Source organism: Bison bison, unplaced genomic scaffold (genome assembly GCF_000754665.1).
Source record: "Bison bison bison isolate TAMUID 2011002044 unplaced genomic scaffold, Bison_UMD1.0 scf7180017864149, whole genome shotgun sequence".
NCBI classification, from domain to species: Eukaryota; Metazoa; Chordata; class Mammalia; order Artiodactyla; family Bovidae; genus Bison; species Bison bison.
The window spans coordinates 10189-16334 of NW_011494721.1; positions in this window are offsets into that span (position 1 = coordinate 10189).

The following is a 6146-nucleotide window of genomic DNA, read 5'->3' on the forward strand; positions in this document are numbered from 1 at the left end:
ATGCATGTGATCTCAGAAGCTAAGCAGGGTTGGCCCTGGTTAGTATTTGAATGGGAGACTATTCTGGTGTATTATCATCAATTTCACTCTATCTTTGCAGAAAAATATTGGGAATTAGATGCATTATTAAGATTATATTATTCCAATTATTATTATTATTGTTTGTGGAAATCACGGGAGTGCTTTTTATTTCCATTCTTACTTTCCAAATAATGAATTACTTTAAAGTCATCTTACATAGCTGTTGTGTTTTTAAAAGTTTGTATCTTTGCATAATTCTGCTGAAATTACTGTCTTTTCTAGATCATACAAATTCTCCTCAATATTATCCTGTATGTATTTAATCTCACTTGCAGTTTTGGTAGAACTTCATAAAATTGTTGTATTAGATTTTGCCACTGGTATCTATTAACAATAGGGTTTTTTTTTATTTTTTAAGCATAGGTTTTAAAACTGAGATATTAAAAAAGAAGGAAGAAAAGAGATGAAAAGCATTTTCAATGTTTCTGTGCACATTTGCACTGTGAAATAACTTGTAACAGACCCACACAACTAATTAGCAGATCTTTATTTTGCTGCATTTCTGGCCAAGTCAGTAAGACAGGAAATAGGAAACCATACCAATTAACAGGCCTGAGCAAGCACCTCATTTGACAAACATTTAATAAGCAATAAAAAGGAACTTGGATATTCTGAAACTCACTGATGGAAAAAAAGAGAGAGAGCTCTGTTGCTTATCTGGAATAAAGAAGGAACTCAATTAAACTAACAAGATGCCAGCTGTAAAAAACATGTTTTTCAGGGTTGAGCTGAATTTTAGTTTACCCAGCAACTTCCAGAGGTCACCTCATCCTTCCTTTCCTTCCCACTCTATGTGAAAGTACATTGTGCAGCCCACTGCCTGCTTTCTTTCTGAGAACTCCTTCCTGGGGGTGGTTATGGTGGATTCCCAGTTAAAATGCTAATGAAGATAATGGTATTTCAAAACTCAGTTTTGTAAATTTCTAGTGATCATCTTTTAATAGCTGCAAGGGCTGAAACTGTCTGTGCCCCTCCCTGTTTTCTTTCTCATCCATGCTAAGTCACTTCAGTCCTGCCCAACTCTTTGCAAATCCTATAGGTAGGCTCCCAGGCTCCAGGCAAGAATACTGGAGTGGGTTGCTATGCCCAGGAGATACTCCTGACCCAGGAATTGAACCCGATCTGCGTGTATCTGATTCCAATGCTGTTGCAGGCAGCTCGCCAAACCTGAAATGAATTCACACCATTTTTATATTCTCCAGGCACTTCCTTATGAACCAGTCTTTCCATCTATGCTTTATCATTCATATTTCCAAAAGTCAACAGTTTAAAATTTTTCATCAAGACTTCTGTCTTAAATATTAATATCTGTTTGTAAGAAATTTTAATTTACAATTTCTTTTTTTAATTTAAATTTATTTATTTTAATTGAAGGCTAATTACTTTACAATAGTGTCTATAAGTGATGTACTTAAAAACTTTATTATAGGAAATGTGAACCTGGATGACAAAGTACAAGTTTATTATTCATATAAAAGTTTATTTTCTATCTGCTAGAGGCACAAAGCATTTTTACTATAAAATTTTAGTGTATCTTAAATATCATTCAATTTATTTAAAAGTATTTTTATTAAGGATGATATAACTAAGTGCAATTATAATCTTTATAGTTTAACTGATGCGGCACTAAATAAAGTGAAGATGAATCAATATGTGACATTTAACTGATTTAAAATCATTTACTCATTCAAATGAATTCATTTATACATTGTCTTCAAGAAAATTAGGAATACCAAGGGAACATTTCTTGCAAAGATGGGCACAATAAAGGACAGAAACAGTATGGACCTAGTAGAAGCAGAAGATATTAAGAAGAGGTGGCCAGAATACACAGAAGAACTATAGAAAAAAACTTAATGACTCAGATAACCACCATGGTATGATCACTCACCTAGAGCCAGACATCCTGGAATGTGAAGTCAAATGGGCCTAGGGAGAATCACTATGAGCAAAGCTAGTGAAGGGGAAGAAATTTCAGTTGAGTTATTTCAAATGATAAAAGATGATGCTGTGAAAGTGCTACTACACTCATATGCCAGCAAATTTGGAAAACTCAGCAATGGCCCAGGACTGGAAAAGGTCAGTTTTCATTCCAGTCCCAAAGAAGGTCAATACCAATGAATGTTCAAATTACCACACAATTGCACTCATCTCACACGTCAGCGAAGTAATACTCAAAATTCTCCAAGCCAGGCTTCAACAGTACATGAACTGTGAACTTCCAGATGTTCAAGCTGGCTTTAGAAAAGGCAGAGGAACGAGAGATCAAATTGCCAACATCTGCTGGATCATTGAAAAAGCAAGAGTTCCAGACAAATATCTACTTCTGCTTTATTGACTATGCCAAAGACTTTGACTATGTGGATCACAATAAACTGTGAAAATTCTGAAAGAGATGGGAATACCAGACCACCTGACCTGCCTCTTAAGAAATCTGTATGCAGGTCAGAAACCAACAGTTGGAACTGTACATGGAACAACAGACTGATTCAGAATCAGTAAAGTAATATGTCAAGGCTGTAAAATTTCACCCCACTTATTTAACTTATATGCAGAGTACATCATGAGAAATGTTGAGCTGGAGGAAGCACAAGCTGGAATCAAGATTGCCAGGAGAAATATCAATAACCTCAGATACACAGATGACAACACCCTTATGACAGAAAGTGAAGAACTAAAGAGCCTTTTGATGAAAGTGAAAGAGGAGAGTGAAAAAGTTGGCCTAAAACTCAACATTCAAAAAACTAAGATCATGGCATCCAGTCCCATCACTTCATGGCAAATAGGATAACAGTGGAAACAGTGACAGATTTTAATTTCTTGGGCTCCCAAATCACTGCAGATGGTGACTGTAGCCATTAAATTAAAAGATGCTTGCTCCTTAGAACAAAAGCTATGACCAACCTAGACAGTATATTCGGAGAAGGCGATGGCACCGCACTCCAATACTCTTGCCTGGAAAATCCCATGGACGGAGGAGCCTGGTGGGCTGCAGTCCATGGGGTCACGAAGAGTCGGACACGACTGAGTGACTTCACTTTCACTTTTCACTTTCATGCATTGGAGAAGGAAATGGCAACCCACTCCAGTGTTCTTGCCTGGAGAATCCCAGGGACGGGGCAGCCTGGTGGGCTGCCTTCTATGGGGTTGCACACGACTGAGGTGACTTAACAGCAGCAGTAGCAGACAGTATATTAAAAAGCAGAGACATTGCTTTGCCCACAAAGGTCAGTCTAGTCAAAGCTATGGTTTTTCCAGTAGTCATGCATGAATGTGAGTGTTGGACCATCAAGAAAGCTAAGCACTAAAGAATTGATCCTTTGAGCTATGGTATTGGAAAAGACTCTTGAGAGTCCCTTGGACTGCAAGAATATTAAACCAGTCAATCCTAGAGGAAATTTGTCCTTAATATTCATTGGAAAGGCTGATGCTGAAGCTGAAACTCCAATACTTTGGCCACCTGATGCAAAGAACTGGCCCATTGGAAAAGACCCTAATTGAAGGCAGGAGGAGAAGGCAATGATAGAGGATGAGATGGTTGGATCACATCACTGACTCTATGGACATGAGTTTGAGCAAGGTTCTGGGAGTTGGCGATGGGCAGGGAAACCTGGTGTGCTGCAGTCCATGGGTCACAAAGGGTCGTCCATGACTGAGCAACTGAACCAAGCTGATTCAATTTCATGCAATGTAATTGAAAAGATAAATTTAATGAGCAGAGATCTAAGTTATGCTTTTTTATTAAGGATGCACAGATTAGCGAACATATGACTACTGCCCACTTCGTGCTTAGAAAGACATATAAGAAAGTAATTCAAAAGTAGTAACTTTGAGCTGTAAGTTTTAGTGCAAATTAATGCTCTTTGCTCTTATGCTTTTTATTGATTTTCCAGGTGTGAAACTGATCTCAAATTCATTAACATTAATATGAGAGAAACTACCTTGCTAAAAATCAAAACAGTATTACATTTTGAAGGCAAGAAATTCTCTTTACAGTGGATTGGAAATATTCCCAGAGCAAAGGACTCCAAATTAAACATTATTTTTTTAGTGGAGAATGTGTTCTTTACTTTGATAAATTTACAGTATTCACTAAAACTGCAAGAAATTATCTGTTCAGGGCAGTGCTAGGAGTTTGCAATTGGAAAGTTTAGAAATGTGTATTCATTTACCAGTATCGATAAAAACAATAATTCTATCTTGTGGTACATAAACTGAGGTTTTTTTCTTCACTTTTGCTTGTGATTTTGTTTTTCCTTTGTAATTCTGTTATATGCTGAGCTCTAGTATATTTATTCATGTTCACTAATGTTAAATATAAAATAAGTTCCTTGCATATAAATGACATTAATGATGTTAGAAAGGAACAAAGGAAGTGATTAAAAAGAAGGAAGTTCTGAGATTGTCATGTTTTTCTACAATGCAGTGTCAGGTAAAATGAAAACAATGGCATGATAACTTCACAACAATCCAAAGGGTGATGCATACATGGTGATGAGGTAACCAGTCCACCACAGCCAGAATCACTAATGCTATGTGAGGCAGCATGGAGAGCCCCTGAGCCAGAGAACTTTTCTGCATTCATAGATAACTTTTCTGCATCATAATGTTCAGCATAAAATAAATACGGGTATTTAGTAGCCATTTGAAGTATAAAATTGTTACAAGGTCGCAACAGAAACTGCTTTATCATTAGAATAACTATTTGTACAGCCAGTCATAGTTTCACTGGCATCAGTGACTAAGCATGAACTTCTGCATTTGTTAATTATACATTTTTGGTTGAAGAGGAAAGCTATTTTTTTTTTTTTCTACCAACATAGAGGAATATATCTGAACATTCTGGAGTTTTCAGTTTGCATCAGTATAGTCAGTTATAGTAGCAAGTCGTCCAAAAACATGCTCCAACTCAGATCTACTTTAGAGAATTACATTCTCATTGAGTTTCCCTGGTGGCTCAGACAGTAAATAATCTGCCGCAATGCTGGAGACCTAGATTGTATTCCTGGGTTGGGAAGATCCCCTGGAGAAGGGAACGGCTACCAACTCCGGATTCTTGCCTAAAACATTCCGTGGACAAATGAGCCTAGTGAGCTATAGTCCATGGGGTCCCAAAGAGTCGGACAGTACTGAATAATTAACACCTTCACTTCACTTTCAGTCGAAGTAAGAGAAGATACAGATGTTCATTACTAGAGACAGTTTATGTTAAACAAAGAACTACCAAAATGATTATATTCTCATTGTTTACAGCAGCTTTTCAGTTGTGTTAATAACACTTATAAGCCAAGTATGAGCATAGTTTCCAACCTTTGGATAACAAGAGGAAATTAAATGTTTAGGGACATAATTTTGAATAATGCATACTTACTATTAACTGTGATAGGTCATCTGAATTAGATCCCAAAATATTTTCCAAAGTTATTCATAACAAATCAAGAGTAATTGCAAAGGTAATAGATAATTTAAAAATAGAATTTCAGAAAGAATGCTATTTAATTCTTTACTTCAACTGTATAAGTTGATGATCACTTATTTTAAACATACTCTAACTCAAGATTAAGTGACATGCTCTGAATTTTACTTTACATCCTGAGTAATCATAGCTACAGATTTGTGAGCAAGAATGACTCAGCATGGGTGAGATATCTCACACATACAGAAAGATGAGTAATTAAAAAAGAGACATCTTAAAGGGTTGAATATCATTACTGAAGCATTGCATACAGAGAGAAAAGAATGCAGAAAGCTGAGAGTTTGTGTTCTGTAAGATCATGCTGAGCTTGTGAGAACTTTGAGCAAAGTAAGCAAACATTTTCCAGTTGTAGTTAATTTGAAGAGTTTAAAATTTAAGCAAAGCTGAAAATGAAGACACATATCTCTGCCAAGTCTCATTAAAAGACTTTAGGGTGGGGTTTGATTTAAAATACAAGGGTGATTATCTTCTTATCATACATATACAGTATATTATATAGATTACAAGTATGATATATGTATCATATATATACAGTATGTTGTATGGAATAGCAGTATATAATCATCACAAAAGTAGAACATTGTATTAA